The sequence below is a fragment of the Nerophis lumbriciformis genome, linkage group LG21 (genome assembly GCF_033978685.3).
Source record: "Nerophis lumbriciformis linkage group LG21, RoL_Nlum_v2.1, whole genome shotgun sequence".
NCBI classification, from domain to species: Eukaryota; Metazoa; Chordata; class Actinopteri; order Syngnathiformes; family Syngnathidae; genus Nerophis; species Nerophis lumbriciformis.
Genome location: NC_084568.2, coordinates 41,276,744 through 41,304,420, shown reverse-complemented (window position 1 = coordinate 41,304,420; position 27,677 = coordinate 41,276,744). Strand labels below are relative to the sequence as shown.

Below are 27,677 nucleotides of genomic sequence, written 5' to 3'. Positions count from 1 at the left end.
TCTAGTTTTGTTCCTAGCACCATTTGGCTGGTTTTGTTAGGTGTGCTGATTTGACGCACCTGCCTTTGTTTATTGATTAGTGTCCCAACCTGCTGATTTTTGTGTCGCTAATCACGCCCCTTTAATCACCCGTGTCGCCGTTCACTTGGCGCAGGTTTGTCGCTCGCTATACGCAACTTTTTAAGTACGTTCTACGAGCATTTTGGCTGTTCACCTTTCTTCGCGTGTCATTTGTCTCACTATACTGAGTAAGCCTCGAGTTACCCTCGAGGTTCATTCCATGCTTTCCACATTTATGGATGTATGTTATATTGTCTCTATATTCCAGCCACTTAATCCATTTTTGGGGGGAATTGAGGGGATTATTATAATGCGTTCAAGAGTCTTATGGCCTGAAGGAAGAAGCTGTTACAGAAGCTGGAGGTTCTGCTACGGAGGCTGTGGAACCTCTTTCTAGAGTCCAGCCGTGAAAACAGTCCTTGGTGGGGGTGGGAGGAGTCTCTGCAGATTTTCTGAGCCCTGGTCAGGCAGCGGATTTTTGCGATCTCCCGGATAGGAGGAAGAGGAGTCCTGTTGATCTTTTCCGCCGTCCTCACCACTCTCTGGAGAGACTTCCAGTCTGAGGCATTGCAGGCTCCAGTCCAGACAGAGATGCTGTTGGTCAGCAGACTCTCTATTGTGCCTCTGTAGAATGTGCTGAGAATGGGAGGAGAGAGCTGTGCTCTTTTCATCCCACGCAAAAAGTGCATGTGCTGCTGAGCTCTTTTTACAAGAGCTCCGGTGTGTAGGGACCAGGTTATATTGTCAGTTATCTGCACCCCCAGGAACTTGGTGCTGCTTACTATCTCCACCGCTGTGCCGTTGATGTAGAGTGGAGCGTGGCTGGACTGGTGCTTCCTGAAGTCAACCATGATCTCCTTGGTCTTGTCGACGTTCAGGACCAGGTTGTTGGTTCTGCACCAGTCAACCAGATGTTTTACCTCCTCCCTGTAGTCCATGTCGTTGTTGTCACGGATGAGGTCCACTACTGTCGTGTCGTCCGCATACTTCACAATGTGGTTAGTAGTGGACTTGGCGCAGCAGTCATGAGTCATCAACGTGAACAGCAGCGGACTCAGGACGCAGCCCTGGGGGGAGCCGGTGCTCAGGGAGATGGCACTGGAGGTGTTGTTGCCCACTCTCACAGATTGGGGTCTGTCTGTGAGGAAGTCAAGCAGCCAGTTGCATAGGGAGGTACTGAATCCAAGGGCGGCCAGTTTGCTCACCAAGTGCTGCCGGATGATGGTGTTGAATGCTGAGCTGAAGTCCAGGAACAACATCCGCACGTGTGTGTCCTTTCCTTCCAGATGTTCTAAGCTCAGGTGGAATGCAGAGGAGATGGCGTCCTCTGTGAAGCGTTAGGGCGATAAGCAAACTGGTATGGGTCGAATGTGGGGGGAAGTCTGGAGACAATATATTCATTTACCAGCCTCTCGAAGCACTTCATTATTATAGGGGTGAGTGCAACGGGGCGGTAATCATTGAGGGAGGAGATTGTGGGTTTTTTAGGCACTGGAATGATTGTGGCCGTCTTAAAACATGATGGTACCACAGCCTGGGTCAGCAATGTGTTGAAGATGTCTGTGAGAACCCCAGCCAGCTGGTCTGCACATCCCTTAAGCACCCTGCCCGGAATGTCATCAGGTCCCGGTGCTTTCCGGGGGTTCACTCTCCTCAGGGTTTTCCGGACATCTGCTGTGTCCAGGTTGAGCGGCTGCTCATCAGGGCGAGCGATGGATTTCTTCGCCGGAGTGGTGTTAAGTGCCTCAAACCTTGCAAAGTAGTTGTTTAGGTCGTTAAGGAAGCTGATGCTGTTGTCACAGGGACAGGGGCAGCTTTATAGTCCGTGATGACCTGTATGCCCTGCCACATTCGTCTGGTGTTCGTGGGGTTGTCGAAGAAGTCCTGCACTTTCTGACTGTGAGCACGCTTTGCAACCTTAATGGCACGGTTCAGGTTAGCTCTGGCTGTTTTAAGTGCTACCATGTCGCCAGATTTAAAAGCTTTGTTCCAAGCCTTCAGCATTGCTTGTACCTCACTGTTCATCCAGGGTTTCCCATTGGCCCGTGTGGGGATGTTCTTGATCACACTGACATCCTCCATGCACTTCTGAATGTATGCAGACACAGACTCTGCATACTCCTCCACACATGTGTGGTGATTGTCGGTGGCGGCTGCTTTGAACATGTCCCAGTCTGTGGTTTCGAAGCAGTCTTGTAATGCTGACATTGCTCCCTCTGGCCAGGTCCTCACCTGCTTCACTGTAGCTTGCTTCCTGATCAGCAGGGGCTTGTATGCAGGAATTAGCATCACAGATAGATGGTCTGAGGAGCTGAGGTGGGGGCGGTGTGCAGCTTTGAATGTGTGCTTAATATTGCTGTATCTAATACACAAACTAATAAGTGCCAAGTTGGGCACACAACAACCACACAGATCCTTCCGTCCTAAATGCAATTAAACATGTACATATATAATAATAATAATAATAATGGATTAGATTTATATAGCGCTTTTCTAGACACTCAAAGTGCTTCACAGAGAAGTGAGAACCCATCATTCATTCACACCTGGTGGTGGTAAGCTACTTTCGTAGCCACAGCTGCCCTGGGGTAGACTGACGGAAGCGTGGCTGCCAGTTTGCGCCTACGACCCCTCCGACCACCACCTATCATTCATCATTCATTCACCAGTGTGAGCGGCACCGGGGGCAAGGGTGAAGTGTCCTGCCCAAGGACACAACGGCAGCGATATGGATGGTAAGAGGCGGGGAGCGAACCTGCAACCCTCAGGTTTCTGACACGGGCGCTCTACCTACTACGCAATCCCGCCCCAAATATATGATGATCAGGAAACCATAAAATGTTCTTTTATATAAGAAGAGCAATGGGAAATAGTGCATTTCTCCAAATGACTCACACAAACATAATCATTGCAATTATTATGCCTCGTCCGTAATGAAGTATTAGTATCAATCATCAATCAATCAATGTTTACGTATATAGCCCTAAATCACGAGTGTCTCAAAGGGCTGCACAAGCCACAACGACAGCCTCGGCTCAGATCCCACATCAGAGCAAGAAAAAACTGAACCCAATGGGATGACAATGAGAAACCTTGGAGGGGACCGCAGGTGTAACATTTATCCCCTAGATGGCAGCATAGGTCAGCAAATCTTAGAGTTGAGCTCCTCTACCACCATATGCAACAAGGTTAGTAGGCTTACTGCATGGCTGCATTCCTTCCTTACTGTTCACTTTTTCACAAGTCTTTGCAAAAAGGACGTTGCACTTTGCACCAGTGTCCACTTTCCTTTCATCTGCAAGATAGTGAAGGACTCTTCTTTTTCCTGTGTTTCCAGTGTTAACCTATTGGCAAGGGGCCATTAGCAACATCAATCATTAAAAAAACTGATTTGGAGAGTAACATTTGACTAAAAATATAATTTAGTGATCAACCGACATCACAGCAGTCTTAGTCCTATCCTCGGAGGTGGGGGGGTGTTTGAGGTGGGCGGGGAGGAGTATATTTATAGCTAGAATTCACTGAAATTCTAGTCCATCGATCTTCTTCCGCCCTGGTTCACACACTGCGTAAACCAAAGCTCTTGACCGCTCGACGGCTGTAGGATGTCAGCCTGAGTCCGCGCTGGCTTGTCCGAGTACGCCGCAGCAATAAAATGTTTATGTTCTTGCTCGAAAAATATCCCCGGTTCTCCGCTATGTTGCCTTCCGACATCAGCGGGTCAGGTTGTCTGAAGCCGGTTACCATGTTGTGAAAGAAGACAAAAATCGGCGTGGTAGCGCAATGGTCCCGCTCGAAGAGTACTCACAACACAATGCAGTCTGCGTAGAAAATTGTAGGTCCTACACTTCTGACACCATGTTGTGTGTTGTGGACTATGGACTTGAACCAAGACTTAACTTTATATTCCGTGGGCAGCAGGTATTACACTGCAGGTAGAAGATGGCACTGGTGACAACCACACTTTACTTCCTGCGACACCTGCACAAACCTGTGGTGGCTACGTTAAATCACAGTCACAAGTTTTCCACTGCACATTATTTTAGGCCAGAATGTTACGATCCGGCGTGGTGTGATGTTTGCGCTTCCAAAGAAGAAGAGGACAGCCGGTCGCTTGCGAGTAAGGTAATGATTTAATTGCGAGACGCAAGGCAAGACACAAATCTGAGGAACAATCCTAAGCATGGAATGAACCTCGAGGGTAACTCGAGGCTTACTCAGTATAGTGAGACAAATGACACGCGAAGAAAGGTGAACAGCCAAAATGCTCGTAGAACGTACTAAAAAAGTTGCGTATAGCGCATACTTGCCAACCTTGAAACCTCCGATTTCGGGAGGTGGGGCGTGGGGGCGTGGTGTGGGGCGGAGCGTGGTTAAGAGGGGAGGAGTATATTGACAGCTAGAATTCACCAAGTCAAGTATTTCATACATATATATATATATATATATATATATATATATATATATATATATATATATATATATATATATATATATATATATATATATATATATATATATCCTGAAAATATGCAAACAAAACTGTGTTTAGATAATTGATACTTCAAACTTGCATAAATAAATATTAAGGAATATAACATAACTTGGCTGCTGAGAGCTTCAAAATGTAATGAATAAAATGCTAAAGTTGTTGATAAACAAGCAATTATTTTAATAATTAAATATGGTCATTTTAAAAGAATTATTAAGATAATTTAAAATAAATTATTCAAATATGTTTATTTTAATGTATAATTCTATGGCTGGATGTAATAAAGAGTCAGGAAAAATACAAATAAAAATACAATTTATTTTGAATTTTTTAGCAAAATATAGTAAAAATATGTTTCGTTTTTTTTGTTTTTTTTTAATGAATACATATATTTATTTTTAGGTAAGATAAACATAATAATACAATTTATTTCTAGTCTGGATGATTTAGTTCTTGTCACCCTGTTGTCCTCCCGTCATGAAAAAAGGCTGTCCGTGGGGCGTGGCCTCCAGCTCCGGCTGAAAATCGGGAGATTTTCGGGAGAATATTTGTCCCGGGAGGTTTTCGGGAGAGGCGCTGAATTTCGGCAGTCTCCCGGAAAATTCGGGTGGGTTGGCAAGTATGATATAGCGAGCGACAAACCCGCGCCGAGTGAACGGCGACACAGGTGTTTTAAGGGCCGTGATTAGCGACTCAAAAATCAGCAGGTTGGGACACTAATCACTAAACAAAGGCAGGTGCGTCAAATCAGCACACCTAACAAAACCAGCCAAATGGTGCTAGGAACAAAACTAGACCAAAACATAGGAAAGGCTACCAGACACAAACTAAGACATGACCCGGGCAACGGATCATGACACACAACCTTGTGTGCACATACTTGTACACATCCAGGACCCATTTTAGATAGTGAAGCAGGGCTCGTATTTAACCACGGCAAGTACCGCCACCGCCCTTGTGACTTGCCGTAATGCCCTAAAAAATTGACCAGCATTGACGGCAAGAACAATGTGTGTGTGTGCGTGTGTGTGTGTGTGTGTGTGTGTGTGTGTGTGTGTGTGTGTGTGTGTGTGTGTGTGTGTGTGTGTGTCCATTTTGTGATGAGCTGTTTAAAAAAGTATAATGTTGAACAAACCAACATTTGCATAAACCAAACAAATTGTCATGTCAATAGAATTAAAAAGTTGAAAATGGCCTGTTTAAGGTCCACTTATCAAAGATGAAAAGTAACGTCCATCTGTGAATAATGGCGATTAAACACAACAGACAAAATGCGATTAATCAAAAGTTAAATATTTGAATCCTTTGATGGCCCTATACTCCATTATTGACGACACTTGCAGTAAAGTTTCATGCCTGTCATTTATGACCTAACATAATAACTCACCGTGTCTCATTTAATTACAAAAATGAGCGCTATAGATCGCTCTCAACAGTTAAGAAATGCTCTTCACGTGCGGGGTTGAATGTGTTGGAGCAAAAATGAATGTTTAAGATGGACAAACACTTTTAAGTGTAAAACATTCAAAGAGAAAGTCTGCAACGTGTTGACGACAGAGCAGGCAGCAGACTATGAGTCAGTCTTTAAAGGGGTTTCTTTCTCTAAATTGTTGCGATTATTATTTATAATTAAATCATTACAGTAATTTGACGAGAGACTGATGAATTGTTGTTGACTCACTGATGCATGAACACCATGACTGCTGTTTGTGTATTTTAATTGTAGTTTCATAACGAAACTTTAGCTTGACGCTCCATTCCTTCCCTGTCCCGTTTGCAGCAGCAACAACAACAATAACAATGTAATTGCTAGAATAATCATATATAAGTTATCACACAACTCTTATGCTTAAAGGCCGTTGCTATAGTTATTATCAATTGTGCTGAAGGTGTACTTTTCTATCTGTGCAAAGGCACACAACGGGTAATCTTGCATTGCGAGTTGTCTCGGGTCAGCAGTTTGTTTCCAGACCCTGCCTGCTGACAACCAAGGACGGACATCGAGTACCTCGGCGCGGACAGGACAGAGACAGGGCGAGATCACGAATGTCCGCACATTTCCATTCTGAATAATCATGTATTGTGTCTACTGGGGCTGCTTGCAGCCTCAGTGATGTTAACTGGGGACCTCCCGAATAAATAGAGGAGCACGTGGGACTGTACCTTAGAGCGTAGGGGGAAACTGTAACTGAGTGTACAGCCCAATGCGTCTCTCCTCATGAGTAAAATTCAACTCCGTCTCTGCTTGATTCCTTCTTCTTGTCTTGTGTGATAGATAGTTTGGTGTTTGAACCTGACATCTTCTTGGTCCTTCCAACCGGATTTCAACATATCTGATGATTCCAGCAGGAGAGGCGAATACAGACAGACCGTGGCCATGGCAACCATCTCCCCATTGACGAGATGTTTTTTCTTCTCTCCGGCTGGGATCTGAGGATTGACGGGAATACCGAGGACAAGGGGGAAGAACGCAGATATCAGTGAGTACGTTTTGAATTACAAAGGAAAAAATGCGTGTGACTGAGGGCTATGACGCATAGACAAACCCTGTGAATCCTAGGCTCTAACAGGTAAAAAGGCCAAAGAATCAGAAGGACAGCGGAGTCCCCAAAAACTGAAAATTCTGTAAAATTCAAAATTGAAAATAACCCAAATTAAGGACAGCGGAGTCCACACAAAAAACGAAAACTCTAAAACTGAAGAGGCCAATATTCTGAAGGACGGCGAAGTCCCCAAAAACTGAAAATTCCGTAAAACGAGTGTGAAAAATGTGAACGTGAGAGTCCATATTAAAGTTGTGAGAAGTAATAGTGGGTTATTGTGGAAGCTCTAGGCAAGACACCTCCACTGGGGGACAACAACACACTTAATTTTTCTTCAGTTTATTAAGAGGGAAAATGTCAAATATGATGGTAGAAAAAAAAAATAACAAAATCAACAGCAAAAAAAAAAAAATGCTTCAAAAAGAGAAAATTATTTCACCTATTTTTTGGAATAATCGAGTTGTCAGAGTTAAATCTGGTGTTGCTACATGAAACATTTAGAGGATTTTTTACAAATACGTGAAAAAAAAAAGATGGGGTTGACTGCTTCACGCGCAATTATTACAAAACAAGACGGTTTATTGGGATCATATTCAAAATAAACAATTAATACTCAAACAGTTCAACACATAGAAAAAAGGGAGAGTGGAGAAGCCAAACTTACTTGATCCAAATCATGTTCAATAAATATGAAGTGTTTGACACGATATTAAGTACAGTTCTTCTCCTTTGTTGTATTTTGAAAACACCATATGCTTATACTGTTTCTCAAACTGATACATATTTGATATTATTTCAAGCCTTTTTTTTAATTACATACTTTGATTCCACATACAAATACATACAATGTTGTGCATACAAATGTTTTAGAGTATGTTTAGATCTCAACTTGTTTTTCTCCCCTTTTGATGAGAAAAAATACTTTTTCTGCTAGCCTCTTTTGGCAACTTAAGGTTGTTTATTACTTATAGCTTGCACATATTATACATTTTTTTTTATATTATCACTCTTATTGTATCTTCTTCAAGCTACAGATCCCTTTGATTAAAAAAGTAAGATTAATTACATTTTATACATCACAAATTGAGTAAAATGTAAATGAATGGTGGAATTTTGCTATTTCATACAACATCTAAATAAATGCTTTATTCATCTGTACCTACATATTTCCTAAAAAAAACTATTTTATCCTCAACTCATGACAGTAGAATATATAAATATAAATAAATAGATAATATAAATGTTGTGTGATGCACCAGGAGTTTATGACGCCACATTTCTTCACTTAACACAAAAAGAATAATCAAATAAAAACACATTCTTTACAGTCTTTTTTTTTTTTTTACAAAAATCAAAACAAAGCAGTGTGAAAATGATCAGATAAAATTCCATAAATATGTGCATACACATACATATTATTATGTTATTATATCGTATTGCCTTTTGATTACAACTAAATATCTCAAATAGGAAAAAGGTGTTCTTGTATTCTTACTTCAAGTTGAGGTTTTTTCAGAAAGTTCAATACATTGTGTAAATAAATTGACAATTACTATAACAATAATAACAAAAAGTTTGCAATACTAGCAGGGTATTACACACAAAAGAAGACCAACTTTGAAATACTAGTACTCACAGCGTATTTTGAAGTATCCATATTTTTGTTTCGGTCACAGAAGTTTTTGTTGGTAAAATGAAGAAACATTTGTGAGTTAGAGGCAAGAAGAAGAAGTTTAGACTGCTGTTTTTTGTGTTGTTAGTTGAATGAATACGAGCTTGATGTGACTCAGAAGTACTGACTCACTCTTAATTATCGCGTCCGAGATGAGTCGCCCGCCATTTCTAAAAACCCTTTGTCTACTACTTTTTTCTTCTTTCTCTTCTTTTCTAACTCTTAATTCTGTAAAAACATCATCACTTAAAGCTACTGTATTGTGTGGAAAAGTGAAGTATGTATATACGGTGTATAAATGTACATGTATATATGTTTGTTTGTTGGCCAGCAGCATGTTCTCAAAATCAAATCAAACAAAAACTTTAAAAAATTTAAATGTTGAAAAGAGCAAAAATATGTAATATAATGACAAAAACATTACATTTCAATATTAATAAATAATAATAATGATACGCTTTGTCACCTTTAGCACAGGCTGAACATTTTTAGTTATTTATATAGACATGTATATATATATGTATGTGTGTGTGTGTGTGTGTGTGTGTGTGTGTGTGTGTGTGTATATATATATATGTGTGTGTGTGCGTGTGTGTGTGTGTATATATATATATATATATACATATATGGATATATATATATATATATATATATATATATACAGTATATATATGTATGTGTATATATGTATTTATATAACAATATACATATATTCATATGTAGTATATGTATGTATGCATGTATGTGTGTAATAACAATATCAAAATGGCTTTTGTTTTTTCAGTATGCAAACCTTGCTGGAAAATATTTGGAGACCTCTGTCTCAATACATGTATTGTATATATTAGTACATGTATATTTTAGTACATGTAATAATTCAATCTATCAAATGGAAGAAACAACCTCTTTGAGGACGTATGTTCTATTCAAATGCTAATGTTGGTCATGTTTTAAATAATAATAACCAGCATCATGATAAACAATAACGACTGCAGATGACAATGAACTTTGGACACTACAGCCTATGTTGTCACCTCTGCTATCCAAGAACGTACAACAATTATTCTCAACAAAAAAAAAAAAGGAGAAATAAAACTTTAAAAAATAATTTTAAACCTTTGTATGCACATACAACGCTTAAAACCTTTAGCATATCAGTATGTAGAAATAAAAATTACGGAATGGATTAAGTAAAGAAGTTAAAATCGAACTGATATGATCCTGTTTACGAGATTGTTCAAAATATTTGTGCTTACAGAGTACAAAGAAAAATAATGATGTATGATACTTTTGTTTCAATAAAATGTTTTTTTTTATTCATCAAACACATTGTGTACAGCATTTTCATTTCAACGATTCAAAAACGTTTCTAAACAACAGACAGTTTGTGTGTTGTAATGTTTTTCCAGCTTTTAAATACGTTTTTTCAACATGTATTTGGTTAATGTATTATATATATATGTGTGTGTGTGTGTGTGTGTGTGTGTGTGTGTGTGTGTGTGTGTGTGTGTGTGTGTGTGTGTGTGTGTGCGTGTGTGCGCTCGTGTGCGCGTGCGTGCGCGCGTGCGTGCGCGCGTGCGTGCGCTCGTGTGCGCGTGTGTGCGCGTGTGTGTGTGTGTGTGTGTGTGTGTGTGTGTGTGTGTGTGTGTGTGTGTGTGTGTGTGTGTGTGTGTGTGTTGGGTGGTCACGCGTAAAGAATGAGCACCTGGTTTCTGGCCGTGATGACCCCTGACGTTAAATCTGTCTCTTTATAGCGGTTATAAATGTATAAAATTCCAGCTGTGCACATTCCAACCATTTGTTGTGTGTGTGCTTGCCAGAATGGATTAAGTTAAAAATTGACATTGTTAACGCAGTGGCTAAACCTCGAATGACGTGACAAAACTTTTGTTTCAATAAAATGTTTGTTTTTTATTCAGCAAACGCATTGTGTACAGCATTTTCATTTCAACGATTCAAAAACGTTTCTAAACAACAGATAGTTTGTGCGTCGCAACCACTACTATTATTCCAACTTGTACAACGTTGCAATTTTTTGGACATGTGCGTATGTTAATCTGTGATGTACTTTAATAAAACCCTTAGCTTATTAAAAATAAACTGTGCCAAACAACAATAATAAACAATACAAACTTTCCTTAATGTTAAAACACGAAACAAACGTGGTGTCTTTACAACAAGTTTATGTAAATTAGAAATGTTAAAAAAAAATAAAATCATATCACAGTTATCAACAATTGTCAAATGTGCTCAAAAATAACTAATACCTTAAAATATTTTAACAAAGTGTTATTTAAAATAAACACATGTATAAAACATTAGCAACATACCTATATAATATACTTTCTTTAGCAAAACAAACATTATAAATATTGTTCTACTATTATATGAGTTTTAAAATGTTTTTTTTATATGTTTTAATTCGTAAATGTTTTAGAGCGTTTATTGTTGGAGGCAAAACGCTTGTTGTTTGTAAGACATTAATGTGTTTTGTACATATGTGTGGCTTTCTTAACACAACGAGAAAGCTTTGATGTTGTTTTGTTTATATTTATTACCGCTATTTTGATCGTTTTCAAAACATTGATTACTAGTTTTTTTTAACAACACTTTTCATTGTTATAAAAATGGACAAAACTTTAAGAGTTATCAGTGTTCATGTAACAACGTAATAAACAGCACATTTACGGTATGAATAAATATTTCTAAACAAAGTTACCGTCTTTATTGTTCGTTGACATTAGGTTTGTAACAATAAAGTATGGAAAAAACATGCTCGACTTTAACAGCAAGTGGCGCTGTCGTTTTTTCTCGACACTCTTACGCTCACACTCGGAAACAAACCCCCACCTCCGGAATCAGACCCCGCCTACTTCTCAGCGCGCGAAAATCAGTTGTGGGGAAGAAGGGCTAGTGTGAGGAGCTCGTCAAAACTCTGGAGCTTTAAGGATGAACGTCCAGAATGCAAAAAGAACTTACAGGGGTAGCATGTAAGACTTTCGCCATCTTTTCGAAGCTGTTGTCCTCGAGCAAGCCTACGACGACGACGGTCTCCTCCGGACAAAATCATCCGCTCCAACCGGAGCAAAAAAGGGAACGTTTGTAAGTAAATATATATATATTGTATATTGTCTGTTTTTTTTCTTCTAAAATGAAAATCATTTGACTCACCAAACTGTGATTGTGTAAAAGAGATCTCTTTAGAATCTTCCCACATCCCCCTCTATAAAACAAAATAATGATTACAAATAATATCAAACAAATCGATAGTTTAAACTCGCCGCTGGAGTCGTTTTCCAACTTTGTGAGATCAAACAAAGCTCGTCGTCTCTTACTTCGGCGTCGACTAGCTCATTGTCTAATAAAATATACCAATAATGTTGTAAAAACATAGGTAATAAAACAATGTAAAAAATAAACGATACTTACGCAAATTGGACGAAGGATCTGTTAGAACGTTCCTCGGACGAGCGTGAATTTCGACGCGATGTTTAACTGCTTTTATTTAGAATAAATACTTGTTATTATATAAACTCTAGACAGAAATATTACAATCAGTAAAAAAAATAATTACCTCCCTCTGACCTTTCCATAACCCCACCCCTCTTCTAAGGTCATCAATCATTTTTGACACAAGGTGTATCACAGTCATTAATCATTTTTTTTGACAGCTAGGTCATAAATCATCTTTGCCATAAGGTCATAAATCATTTTTTGCCATAAGGTCGTAAATCATTTTTGACAGCTCATTTTTGACAGCTAGGTCATAAATCATCTTTGCCATAAGGTCATAAATCATTTTTGACAGGTCATTTTTGACAGCTAGGTCATAAATCATTTTTGACATAAGGTCATAAATCATTTGACCTTGTGACCCTAAGGTCATAAATCCTTTGATCTTTTGACAGCTAGGTCATAAATCATTTGACATAAGGTCGTAAATCATTTTTGACACAAGGTAGGCCCTTAAAGTTTTTTGATGACAATGAGAAACCTTGGAGGGGACCGCAGGTGTAACATTTATCCCCTAGATGGCAGCATAGGTCAGAAAATCTTAGAGTTGAGCTCCTCTACCACCATATGCAACAAGGTTAGTAGGCTTACTGCATGGCTGCATTCCTTCCTTACTGTTCACTTTTTCACAAGTCTTTGCCAAAAGGACGTTGCACTTTGCACCAGTGTCCACTTTCCTTTCATCTGCAAGATAGTGAAGGACTCTTCTTTTTCCTGTGTTTCCAGTGTTAACCCATTGGCAAGGGGCCATTAGCAACATCAATCATTAAAAAAACTGATTTGGAGAGTAACATTTGACTAAAAATATAATTTAGTGATCAACCGACATCACAGCAGTCTTAGTCCTATCCTCGGAGGTGGGGGGGTGTTTGAGGTGGGCGGGGAGGAGTATATTTATAGCTAGAATTCACTGAAATTCTAGTCCATCGATCTTCTTCCGCCCTGGTTCACACACTGCGTAAACCAAAGCTCTTGACCGCTCGACGGCTGTAGGATGTCAGCCTGAGTCCGCGCTGGCTTGTCCGAGTACGCCGCAGCAATAAAATGTTTATGTTCTTGCTCGAAAAATATCCCCGGTTCTCCGTTATGTTGCCTTCCGACATCAGCGGGTCAGGTTGTCTGAAGCCGGTTACCATGTTGTGAAAGAAGACAAAAATCGGCGTGGTAGCGCAATGGTCCCGCTCGAAGAGTACTCACAACACAATGCAGTCTGCGTAGAAAATTGTAGGTCCTACACTTCTGACACCATGTTGTGTGTTGTGGACTATGGACTTGAACCAAGACTTAACTTTCTATTCCGTGGGCAGCAGGTATTACACTGCAGGTAGAAGATGGCACTGGTGACAACCTCACTTTACTTCCTGCGACACCTGCACAAACCTGTGGTGGCTACGTTAAATCACAGTCACAAGTTTTCCACTGCACATTATTTTAGGCCAGAATGTTACGATCCGGCGTGGTGTGATGTTTGCGCTTCCAAAGAAGAAGAGGACAGCCGGTCGCTTGCGAGTAAGGTAATGATTTAATTGCGAGACGCAAGGCAAGACACAAATCTGAGGAAAAATCCTAAGCATGGAATGAACCTCGAGGGTAACTCGAGGCTTACTCAGTATAATGAGACAAATGACACGCGAAGAAAGGTGAACAGCCAAAATGCTCGTAGAACGTACTAAAAAAGTTGCGTATAGCGCATACTTGCCAACCTTGAGACCTCCGATTTCGGGAGGTCGGGGGTGGGGGCGTGGTGTGGGGCGGAGCGTGGTTAAGAGGGGAGGAGTATATTGACAGCTAGAATTCACCAAGTCAAGTATTTCATACATATATATATATATATATATATATATATATATATATATATATATATATATATATATATATATATATATATATATATATATATCCTGAAAATATGCAAACAAAACTGTGTTTAGATAATTGATACTTCAAACTTGCATAAATAAATATTAAGGAATATAACATAACTTGGCTGCTGAGAGCTTCAAAATGTAATGAATAAAATGCTAAAGTTGTTGATAAACAAGCAATTATTTTAATAATTAAATATGGTCATTTTAAAAGAATTATTATGATAATTTAAAATCAATTATTTCAAATATGTTTATTTTAATGTATAATTCTATGGCTGGATGTAATAAAGAGTCAGGAAAAAATACAAATAAAAATACAATTAATTTAGAATTTTTTAGCAAAATATAGTAAAAATATGTTTAGTTTTTTTTTTTTTTTAATGAATACATATATTTATTTTTAGGTAAGATAAACATAAAAATACAATTTATCTCTAGTCTGGATGATTTAGTTCTTGTCACCCTGTTGTCCTGCCGTCATGAAAAAAGGCTGTCCTCACTCAGGTCCGCATAGAGCTGGAGGGGGCGTGGCTTCCAGCTCCGGCTGAAAATCGGGAGATTTTCGGGAGAATATTTGTCCCGGGAGGTTTTCGGGAGAGGCGCTGAATTTCGGCAGTCTCCCAGAAAATTCGGGAGGGTTGGCAAGTATGATATAGCGAGCGACAAACCCGCGCCGAGTGAACGGCGACACAGGTGTTTAAAGGGCGTGATTAGCGACACAAAAATGAGCAGGTTGGGACACTAATCACTAAACAAAGGCAGGTGCGTCAAATCAGCACACCTAACAAAACCAGCCAAATGGTGCTAGGAACAAAACTAGACCAAAACATAGGAAAGGCTACCAGACACAAACTAAGTAAGACATGACTCGGGCAACGGATCATGACACACAACCTTGTGTGCACATACTTGTACACATCCAGGACCCATTTTAGATAGTGAAGCAGGGCTCGTATTTAACCACGGCAAGTACCGCCACCGCCCTTGTGACTTGCCGTAATGCCCTAAAAAATTGACCAGCATTGACGGCAAGAACAATGTGTGTGTGTGTGTGTGTGTGTGTGTGTGTGTGTGTGTGTGTGTGTGTGTGTGTGTGTGTGTGTGTGTCCATTTTGTGATGAGCTGTTTAAAAAAGTATAATGTTGAACAAACCAACATTTGCATAAACCAAACAAATTGTCATGTCAATAGAATTAAAAAGTTGAAAATGGCCTGTTTAAGGTCCACTTATCAAAGATGAAAAGTAACGTCCATCTGTGAATAATGGCGATTAAACACAACAGACAAAATGCGATTAATCAAAAGTTAAATATTTGAATCCTTTGATGGCCCTATACTCCATTATTGACGACACTTGCAGTAAAGTTTCATGCCTGTCATTTATGACCTAACATAATAACTCACCGTGTCTCATTTAATTACAAAAATGAGCGCTATAGATCGCTCTCAACAGTTAAGAAATGCTCTTCACGTGCGGGGTTGAATGTGTTGGAGCAAAAATGAATGTTTAAGATGGACAAACACTTTTAAGTGTAAAACATTCAAAGAGAAAGTCTGCAACGTGTTGACGACAGAGCAGGCAGCAGACTATGAGTCAGTCTTTAAAGGTGTTTCTTTCTCTAAATTGTTGCGATTATTATTTATAATTAAATCATTACAGTAATTTGACGAGAGACTGATGAATTGTTGTTGACTCACTGATGCATGAACACCATGACTGCTGTTCGTGTATTTTAATTGTAGTTTCATAACGAAACTTTAGCTTGACGCTCCATTCCTTCCCTGTTCCGTTTGCAGCAGCAACAACAACAATAACAATGTAATTGCTAGAATGATCATATATAAGTTATCACACAACTCTTATGCTTAAAGGCCGTTGCTATAGTTATTATCAATTGTGCTGAAGGTGTACTTTTCTATCTGTGCAAAGGCACACAACGGGTAATCTTGCATTGCGAGTTGTCTCGGGTCAGCAGTTTGTTTCCAGACCCTGCCTGCTGACAACCAAGGACGGACATCGAGTACCTCGGCGCGGACAGGACAGAGACAAGGCGAGATCACGAATGTCCGCACATTTCCATTCTGAATAATCATGTATTGTGTCTACTGGGGCTGCTTGCAGCCTCAGTGATGTTAACTGGGGACCTCCCGAATAAATAGAGGAGCACGTGGGACTGTACCTTAGAGCGTAGGGGGAAACTGTAACTGAGTGTACAGCCCAATACGTCTCTCCTCATGAGTAAAATTCAACTCCGTCTCTGCTTGATTCCTTCTTCTTGTCTTGTGTGATAGATAGTTTGGTGTTTGAACCTGACATCTTCTTGGTCCTTCCAGCCGGATTTCAACATATCTGACGATTCCAGCAGGAGAGGCGAATACAGACAGACCGTGGCCATGGCAACCATCTCCCCATTGACGAGATGTTTTTTCTTCTCTCCGGCTGGGATCTGAGGATTGACGGGAATACGGAGGACAAGGGGGAAGAACGCAGATATCAGTGAGTACGTTTTGAATTACAAAGGAAAAAAAGCGTGTGACTGAGGGCTATGACGCATAGACAAACCCTGTGAATCCTAGGCTCTAACAGGTAAAAAGGCCAAAGAATCAGAAGGACAGCGGAGTCCCCAAAAACTGAAAATTCTGTAAAATTCAAAATTGAAAATAACCCAAATTAAGGACAGCGGAGTCCACACAAAAAACGAAAACTCTAAAACTGAAGAGGCCAATATTCTGAAGGACGGCGAAGTCCCCAAAAACTGAAAATTCCGTAAAACGAGTGTGAAAGATGTGAACGCGAGAGTCCATATTAAAGTTGTGAGAAGTAATAGTGGGTTATTGTGGAAGCTCTAGGCAAGACACCTCCCCTGGGGGAAAACTACACAGTAGAAGCGACACGTACCACAATAATAAATTAAACCACTATCTTACAACAAAGACAAAAGTAATCCTTATAAATTCGGCTCTGTAGGGGACAACGGATTACTCCAAATTCTCAAAATGGGAAAAGTGGCAAGTAAACCAAAGGTCAGTCCAAAAGACGAGTTAAAATGTAAAGACTGGAAAGCAGTAGAAAAAACAAATCCAGACTTACTGAAATTTCTCGATGACTGGATCTCAAAACATGAATTTACCGGACGCCTCAAAGTAGGTGATGTATTAAAACTGCGGGAATCAATAATACAAAAATGCTGACAGCCGAGGACGGACATCAAGTACCTCAACGCAGATAAAACAGACAGGGCGAAATCACGAGTGCCAGCACATTTCCATTCTGAATAATCATGTATTGTGTCTACTGGGGGTGCTTGCATTGCCCCTCCCTTCAAAAACAGCCTTGGTGATGTTAACTAGGAACCTCCCGAATAAATAGAGGAGCATGTGGGACTGTACCTTAGAGCGTAGGGTGATACTGTAACTGAGTGTACAGCCCAATACGTCTCTCCTCATGAGCAAAATTCAACTCTGTCTCTGCCTGATTCCTTCTTCTTGTCTTGTGTAATAGATAGTTCGGTGTTTGAACCTGACACTTACCCTGGATAGATAAATCTTAAATAAATATATAAATGCATTTCAATTAGGAAGTAAATGTTTGCATACTACGGGAACAGGAAGTAGGTGTGTGCTAGTGAGTGATTTGATCAATAAATAGTTAATATATTGTTACACGTTTTTGTTCCTGCTTGGTCTACACAAGAAACAAACTAAGTTTTATCAGACCGTTGACGTTTGCGAACATGATGCTGATTGGACAAAATGTGCGGGAAAGTTCCGGGCATTGGACAAAGTTACGAGGCCGTGCATAACTCACATTGAAAGTAAATTATTTTCTTCTTTTTTGTTCACATCTTAATGAACAGGTTGCATTAACATTTATTAAAGTGTATGAAATTAGTGTTAAAACAAACATACTCGATTATTTACTTAAATATGATTATAAATATGTCACGTTTCCCTTTACTTCATAGTGTAAGTAGAGATTTGCTGATTCATATAAGATAATCATTACCATCATATTCATACATTATCATCAGAATTATTATTGTAATTAAGTAAATATTAGTTAGGGGATTAAGCATCCTCTGTATTTAAAAGCGAGGGATGCCTCAGTTTCAAACTTTAATCAGGGGTCCTTGAATGCACCACAGTGATGTGCTATGAGATGCAAAAGTGAAACTTAAACATAACTTTGTCCTTCTCTGCCACAAATACATTTATTACATTTGTACTTTCCTGCGATCATCTCATCCTGGTTCCTAAGTCTTAGTGCTGTGTGTGAATGCACAAATGTGAGCTTTGATGACGTTATGACGTCTGTGTTGAGTGAACAGTGAACTTGCTGGCTTTGTGCGACCAAAAGGAATGAATCATTTTGCATTTTTGCAAGTGGTTGCAGGTCGCGTTTAATCCACATTCCTAATTTCATTCAAATAACTTCATTATTCAACTTTGACAGATTGATTTCATCGTGCCTTTTCATGACGTCTTATTTTATAAATGACGGACTTAAATGACATAATAAAAACCTCCAATCTTTACAAAAGCCCAGGTCAGGAATCTTGTGGCTCCCCCTAGTGGTTGTGGCCCTAAACAACAGCATGGAGTGTTTATGTCAGCTCAGACTGCATGACACTATGGAGGTAGAATCACAAATAGTGTGTGTGTGTGTGTGTGTGTGTGTGTGTGTGTGTGTGTGTGTGTGTGTGTGTGTGTGTGTGTGTGTGTGTGTGTGTGTGTGTGTGTGTGTGTGTGTGTGTGTGTGTGTGTGTGATGAGCTGTTTAAAAAAGTATAATGTTGAACAAACCAACATTTGCATAAACCAAACAAATTGTCATGTCAATAGAATTAAAAAGTTGAAAATGGTGTTGCGTTATGACCAGTTGTTCCTCCCAGGGAATTCAAGTCACAGGTCGCTCCCAAGCTCTTTACGACACTTAAAGCTGAGTAGAAAAACCACCATAGACAGAATAGGTATTTTGTAATATATTTGCAAAGCTTTGTAAATACATTGAGACCAGTCCAGCATAGAACATTCAATCGCGCCGCCAAGATGGTCTGCCCCCCTTGAAAAACTCTCTCCCCTCTTAAGTCTCTCTCCCTCCCACCCTCGCAGTCATGTCCCTCCAGCCCAAAACACATGCCCATTGTCCTCCGCACCTGGACATGAGGATAGATAAGAGAAAGGAGTATCTCTCTTTCTTACATTCCTCACTCAAGGTTAGCACACAGTATTTGCAGACAACCAAAAGACCACAATTGGAAGAAAAACACTAGCTGTTTTGTAATATGATTATGAAATAAAAGAAGTAACACTTAAATACGGATATATGTAAATATCTGCCTCCGACAATGGCCTGTTTAAGGTCCACTTATCAAAGATGAAAAGTAACATCCATCTGTGAATAATGGCGATTAAACACAACAGACAAAATACGATTAATTAAGCTACTCAGTGGCCTAGTGGTTAGAGTGTCCGCCCTGAGATCGGTAGGTTGTGAGTTCAAACCCCGGCCGAGTCATACCAAAGACTACAAAAATGGGACCCATTACCTCCCTGCTTGGCACTCAGCATCAAGGGTTGGAATTGGGGGTTAAATCACCAGAAATAATTCCCGGGCGCGGCACCGCTGCTGCCCACTGCTCCCCTCACCTCCCAGGGGGTGGAACAAGGGGATGGGTCAAATGCAGAGGACAAATTTCACCACACCTAGTGTGTGTGTGACAATCATTGGTACTTTAACTTTAATCAAACGTTTAATATTTGAATCCTTTGATGGCCCTATACTCCATTATTGACGACACTTGCAGTAAAGTTGCATGCCTGTCATTTATGACCTAACAAGATCATTTTGCTTGTCAAACATGCAAAGTTGAAACACTTCAATGCATAGATAAATATAATGGATGGGCTTATTATTGATGGGTAGTCCTGGTGGACAGTCTGCCCCTCTGCCATGTTTTTCAACCAATCCTGCTCACATTTGACATTCCTGTGCTTACCAGTGTGCTAAAGGTGTGTACCGAGTTAGCACCTCAGCAACAAGTGCTAACATAATAGCACAGGTAAACCAGTTGCTTTGCAGTTGTTTTGTGTGTCGTAGTTAAGGAGTACAAGAGTTCCACCAAAGTGTTTGACACACCCAACCAGGGGCGCCGCTAGGGATTTTGGGCCCCATGAAAAGAATCTTTAAAGGGCCCCCAACACAGTGTCATTATTTTTTCTGTATTATAATTTCATCATCATTAGGGGCCTCTCTGGGCCCCCCTCCATCATGGGCCCCTAGAATCCGTCTCCTTACCCCCCATTTTCGGCGCCCCTGCACCCAACAGCAAAGAAACATGCCAACATCTCAGTGTTTGTCTTTTAGCCATGAAACTAGTCCTTTGGAACACTCACTTCCTGGTCTTGTGTTGCCAGCTGCGGCCGTGTGACTTTAACGTCAACGAAGGATTCTGTCGGGCAGGACTGGGTGTGTCATTAATTATGTAAACGAGGCACGTTAAATGTCAGCAATTAGCTAAGGCGCGTCCGTTCCGTGGTAGACTTATGGTTTCTCTTTGCCTTCTCTCACACAGCTGTACATTCCCATGTCTCCTGATCACACAAAGCCAATTGATACTCTTTTTAAATGCTGGAGTCTTGGATGGCAGATAACTTTTTACGCTTTAACCAGGACAAAACTCAAGTTTTAGTCATTGGCACTGAAAAAGAAACACATATTTATAGAGGCCCTATTATGCAAAAACACTTTTTTTTGGCCCCCGTCTATGGAATGGCTTCATGTTTCTAAGAGCAGGCTTAAGGAAAAACAAACATCAAAATGACAGCAAGTCAATGGCTTTTTGGGGGGGAAAGAAACTAGTCACTATAATTCATTACTTCATTTTTCTAAAACAGCCTCTTAACTTCACCTAACCTGTATTTCCATTACAGCAGAAATGGTAATTGGGTCATACCTGTATAGTGCTTTTCTACCTTCAAGGTACTCAAAGCGCTTTGACGCTATTTCCACATTCACCCATTCACACACACATTTACACACTGATGGCGGGAGCTGCCATGCAAGGCCCTAACCAGCAGCCATCAGGAGCAAGGGTCAAGTCAATTCAAATCAAATCAACTTTATTTATAGAACACATTTAAAATTTACCACAGGGGTAGCCAAAGTGAACCTGACATCTTCTTGGTCCTTCCAGCCGGATTTCAACATATCTGACGATTCCAGCAGGAGAGGCGAATACAGACAGACCGTGGCCATGGCAACCATCTCCCCATTGACGAGATGTTTTTTCTTCTCTCCGGCTGGGATCTGAGGATTGACGGGAATACCGAGGACAAGGGGGAAGAACGCAGATATCAGTGAGTACGTTTTGAATTACAAAGGAAATTAAAGCTGCAAGCAGCGTTGGACGGGCCCGCGTATTTGGCAGGTGCTAGTCCTAAGTGTCCCAATACTTTTGTGTACTTTTAGTCATAAGTGTCCCAAGACTTTTGTCTAGTGTACCTACCTTGTCTGCATTGTGTGGGCACGTTGGTGCTTCCTGCTTTTAAGCAGCCATCTTAGAAAAACAGCACCGCAGGAGCATCAGTGCAGCGGGTCTTTGAAGGGTCATAAAATCAAAACCGGAGCAGGTATCACAAAACGCTTCTGTTAATCTATGCACAAGGGTTTAATCTCTCTCCTGTGTTATTTTGAAGCCGAAAGGACAAACGTGCTCAGAGGAGATAGTTTTTGAAGGAAGGTGACCGGTTTTTCCAAAAAAATTGTTTTGAAGGGGGAATAGCAAACATCCTGTTTATTTTTGCTGGGGGTTGTCAATTTATGAAATGTAGGTCTAAGTGAGACCTACATAGAGGTTTTTGTTTCATGTCTCTCCGACCTTCCCAGTGGGAGTTACAGGCAGTTTTGTAATTTTTTTCTGCCTAGGAGCAGTTTTTTATCATTTTTATTCAAAAATTGCTGTAGAGCACAATTTTTGGATTTGGGGTTAGGTTTTTTCATTAGAGCACAGTTTTAGCCAGTCCTGATGTGTGTGTTCAGTTTGGTGAGTTTTGAAGCATGTTAAGGGGGTCAAATTACAGCTCAAAGAGGCAAAAGTGACTGTTTTTAGTACTTTTTTGTATTGAAGGGGGAATTGGCAACTTCCTGTTGATTTTAGCCCGAAGACATACAATTATGAGAACTAGGTCTAAGTCAGACCTACATAGAGGTTTTTGTTTCATGTCTCTCCGACCTTCCTAGTGGGAGTTACAGGCAGTCTGTTTTTTTTTTTTCCTAGGGGGCGCTAGAGCTCAATTTTGATTTTTGGGGTTCGTTTTTTTTATCAAAAGACAATTTCCGCAGGTCCTGATGAGTGTGTCAAATATGGTGAGTTTTGAAGCATGTTGAGTGGGTCAAATTAGTGTTCAAAGAGGCGGCGGAATAATAATAATAAAGAATAATAAAACACTAGAATAACAATAGGTCCTTATGTCCCATTGCATAAGGACTCCCTGTGGGAGTCCTTTTGCAATGGGCCACTGCGGGCCCTAATTAAAGCTGCAAGCAGCGTTGGACGGGCCCGCGTATTTGGCAGGTGCTAGTCCTAAGTGTCCCAATACTTTTGTCTACTTTTAGTCTGAAGTGTCCCAAGACTTTTGTCTAGTGTACCTACCTTGTCTGCATTGTGTGGGCACGTTGGTGCTTCCTGCTTTTGAGCAGCCATCTTAAGAAAACAGCACCGCAGGAGCATCAGTGCAGCGGGTCTTATAAGGGTCATAAAATCAAAACCGGAGCAGGTATCACAAAACGGTTCTGTTATTCTATGCACAAGGGTTTAATCTCTCTCCTGTGTTATTTTGAAGGCGAAACGACAAACGCACTCAGAGGAGATAGATTTTGAAGGAAGGTGACCGGTTTTAACAAAAATGTTGTTTTGAAGGGGGAATAGAAAATTTCCTGTTGATTATTGCTGGGGATTGTCAATTAATGAAATGTAGGTCTAAGAGAGACCTACATAGAGATTTTTGTTTTATGTCTCTCCGACCTTCCCAGTGGGAGTTACAGGCAGTTGTGTAGTTTTTGTCTTGCGAGGAGCAGGTTTTTGTCCGTTTTATAAAAAAATTGCTGTAGAGCACAATTTTTAGATTTGGGGTTAGGTTTTTTCATGAGATCATAGTTTTAGCCAGTCCTGATGTGTGTGTTAAGTTTGGTGAGTTTTGAAGCATGTTAAGGGGGTGAAATTACAGCTGAAAGAGGCAAAAGTGACTGTTTTTAGTAATTATTTGTCTTGAAGGGGGAATTGCCAACTTCCTGTAGATTTTAGCCCGACAATGTCCAATTATGAAAGCTAGGTGTAAGTCAGACCTACATAGAGGATTTTGTTTCATGTTTTTCCGACCTTCCTAGTGGGAGTTACAGGCAGTGTACTTTTTTTGTTTTTATAGGGGGCGCTAGAGCGCAATTTTAATTTTTGAGGTTCGTTTATTATAAAAAAGGCAATTTTCTCAGGTCCTGATGTGTGGGTCAAATTTGGTGAGTTTTGAAGCATGTTAAGTGGGTCAAATTAGTGCTCAAAGAGGCGGCGGAAGAATAAATATAAAGAACAAGACCAATTAAAGCTGCAAGCAGCGTTGTTCGGGCCCGCGTCTTTGGCAGGTGCTAGTCCTAAGTGTCCCAATACTTTTGTCTACTTGTAGTCTGAAGTGTCCCAAGACTTTTGTCTAGTGTACCTACCTTGTCTGCATTGTGTGGGCACGTTGGTGCTTCCTGCTTTTGAGCAGCCATCTTAGAAAAACAGCACCGCAGGAGCATCAGTGCAGCGGGTCTTTGAAGGGTCATAAAATCAAAACCGGAGCAGGTATCACAAAACGCTTCTGTTATTCTATGCACAAGGGTTTAATCTCTCTCCTGTGTGATTTTGAAGGCGAAAGGACAAACGCGCTCAGAGGAGATAGTTTTTGAAGGAAGGTGACCGGTTTTAACAAAAAAATTGTTTTGAAGGGGGAATAGCAAACATCCTGTAGATTTTTGCTGGGGGTTGTCAATTTATGAAATGTAGGTCTAAGTGAGACCTACGGAGAGGTTTTTGTTTCATGTCTGTCGGACCTTCCCAGTGGGAGTTACAGGCAGTTTTGTCCTTTTTTTCTTCCGAGGAGCAGTTATTTGTCCGTTTTATAAAAAAATTGCTGTAGAGCACAATGTTTAGATTTGGGGTTAGGTTTTTTCATTAGATCACAGTTTTAGCCAGTCCTGATGTGTGTGTTCAGTTCGGTGAGTTTTGAAGCATGTTAAGGGGGTCAAATTACAGGTCAAAGAGGCAAAAGTGACTGTTTTTAGTACTTTTTTGTCTTGAAGGGGGAATTGCCAACTTCCTGTAGATTTTAGCCCGACAATGTACAATTATGAAAGCTAGGTCTAAGTCAGACCTACATAGAGGTTTTTGTTTCATGTTTTTCCGACCTTCCTAGTGGGAGTTACAGGCAGTGTACTTTTTTTGTTTTTATAGGGGGCGCTAGAGCGCAAATTTAATTTTTGAGGTTCCTTTTTTATAAAAAAGGCAATTTTCGCAGGTCCTGATGTGTGGGTCAAATTTGGTGAGTTTTGAAGCATGTTAAGTGGGTCAAATTAGTGCTCAAAGAGGCGGCGGAAGAATAAATATAAAGAACAAGACCAATTAAAGCTGCAAGCAGCGTTGGTCGGGCCCGCGTATTTGGCAGGTGCTTCCTGCCTGTACCCATTCAACATATCTTCACCTGCACATTACCTACTTGCTCTGCATCTGAAACGCGCGCAGAGGAGAAAATGTTTGGAAAAAGGTTGACAGTTTTGACCCAACTTTTTTTTAGAGGGGGAATAGCAAACTTTGTGTTGATTTTAGCCGGGGGTTGTCAATAAATGAAATGTAGGTCTAATTGAGACCTACATAGGTTTTTGTTTCATGTATCGACAACATTCGTATTGGTAGTAGTTATAGCTGTAATACTAGTAGTAAAACTAGTAGTTTTGGTATTAGTAATAATTGTATTATTAGTAGTAGTTATAGTATCACTATTGTTAGTAGTTATAGTATTATTATTGTTAGTAGTAGTAATTGTAGTATTATGATTTGTAGTCGTAGTAATTGTAGTATGACTATTAGCAGTAATTGTAATAGTAGTATCATTAGTAGAAGAAGTAATTGTAGTATTATTAATAGCAGTAATTGTAATAGTAGTATTAGCAACAGTTATTGTATTTGTAGTATTAGTAACAGCATTTGTAGTAGTAATTGTAGTATTGTGAGTAGTAGGTGTAGTAATATTACTATTGGCAGTAGTTGTAATGGTAGTATTAGTATTAGCAGCAGTTATTGTAGTATTTTTAGTATTAGTAACAGCAGCATTTGTAGTAGTAAGTGCAGCATAGTGGTTAGTAGGCGTACTAATAGTGTTATTCTTAGCAGTAATTGTAATAGTAGTATCAATCAATCAATGTTTATTTATATAGCCCTAAAACACAAGTGTCTCAAAGGGCTGCACAAGCCACAACGACATCCTCGGTACAAAGCCCACATAATGGCAAGGAAAAACTCACCCCAGTGCGACGTCGATGTGAATGACTATGAGAAACCTTGGAGAGGACCGCATATGTGGGTAACCCCCCCCCCTCTAGGGGAGATTGAATGCAATGAATGTCGAGTGGGTGTGACATAATATTGTGAGAGTGTAGTCCATAATGGATCCAACATAATAGTAAGAGTCCAGTCCATAGTGGGGCCAACAGGACACCATCCCGAGCGGAGACGGGTCAGCAGCACAGAGATGTTGCCAGCCGATGCACAGGCGAGCGGTCCACCCCGGGGTCCCGACTCTGGACAGCCAGCACTTCATCCATGGCCACCGGACCTGTGCCCCCCGCGAGGGGAGCAGAGGAGCAAAGAAAAGAAACGGCAGATCAGCTGGTCTAAAGGGGGGTCTATTTAAAGGCTAGAGTATACAAATGAGTTTTAAGATGGGACTTAAATGCTTCTACTGAGGTAGCATCTGTAATTGTTACCGGGAGGGCATTCCATAGTACTGGAGCCCGAATAAAAACCGCTGTATAGCCCGCAGACTTTTTTTAGGCTCTGGGAATCACTAATAAGCCGGAGTTCTTTGAACGCAGATTTCTTGCCGGGACATATGGTACAATACAACGAACGCATGAATAATGATCTCAGCGTCGCTAGTGGATAAAATAGAACGAATTTTTGCGATATTACGGAGATGAAAGAAGGCCGTCTTAGTAACACTGTCAATGTGTGACTCAAAGGAGAGTGTTGGGTGGAAGATAATACCCAGATGCTTTACTGATTCGCCTTGTGTAATTGTTTGGTTGTCAAATGTTAAGGTGGTATTATTAAATAAATATCGGTGTTTAGCAGGACCGATAATCAGCATTTCCGTTTTCTTGGCGTTGAGTTACAAGAAGTTAGCGGATATCCATAGTTTAATTTCATTAAGACACGCCTCCAGCTGACTACAATCCAGCGTGTAGGTCAGCTTTAGGGGCATGTAGAGTTGGCTGTCATCAGCATAACAATGAAAACTAACACTGTATTTGCGTATGATGTCGCCTGGCGTGCAGGGCCAAGAACCGAACCCTGAGGAACTCCGCACGTTACCTTAACATAGTCTGAGGTCACATTATTATGGGAGACGCATTGCATCCTGTCAGTAAGATAAGAGTTAACCCACGACAAAGCTAAGTCTGACATACCATTGTAGTATTTTTAGTATTAGTAACATCAGCATTTGTAGTAATAAGTGCAGCATTGTGGTTAGTAGGCGTACAAATTGTAGTGTTATTATTAGCAGTAATTGTAATAGTATCAACAGTTATTGTATTTGTAGTATTAGTAACAGCAGCATTAGTAGTAGTAATTGTAGTATAATTATTAACAACCGCAACTGTATTATTAGTAGTAGTCGTAAATGTAATAGTAGTAGTAGCAGCAGCTATTGTAGTCAAATAAGTATTATTAGTAACATCCGCAATTTAAGTAGTCGTAATAGTAAAATTAGCATTTGTAGCATTGGTAGTGATAGTAATTGTAGTAGTAGCAGCAGCAGCAGCAGCAGCTTTTGTGTATTATTATTATTAGTAGTGATAGTAATAGCAGCTATTGTAGTATTATGTTATTAATATGTGTATTAGCAGCAGCTATAGTATTAGTAGTAATATTTATATATATATATTTCTATCTCTACTTGCTCTACAACCTCGGGTCACGCTGGTGCTTCCTGCCGTCACCCAGTCAATATATCATTACCTGCACATTACCTACCTTGTCTGTATCCCGGCATCTGTACATTTAAACCCCATACAAACAAGACAAGCAAACAACAGTCCCTGAGAGAATATAAACATGTACAGGTAGGATCATTGGTTTCCCCCGGTGAACGTGGGTACTGACAGGGGACGCGACGTGAACGCTGATCCATTGTCCCCCAGGCATGCAAAGCCATGCAAAGCGGCATGCAAACCCAGCAAGAACAGAGCAGGAAAAAAGCGACGACACCATAAGGACC

The 27,677-nt window shown here is 40.3% G+C and overlaps 1 protein-coding gene across 1 annotated transcript in view; it reads left to right on the top strand.

Moving 5' to 3' along the window:
• Nucleotides 1-11,680: 11,680 nt before the first annotated feature.
• LOC133621298 (snaclec 6-like) overlaps nt 11,681-27,677 on the top strand; it is a 92,371-nt gene continuing 76,374 nt past the window's right edge. Inside the window, exons 1-3 of the mRNA XM_072915629.1 lie at nt 11,681-11,869; nt 16,483-16,645; nt 21,344-21,506. The gene's annotated coding sequence lies outside the window, so the exon portion shown is untranslated. The remainder of the gene's footprint in view (nt 11,870-16,482; nt 16,646-21,343; nt 21,507-27,677) is intronic.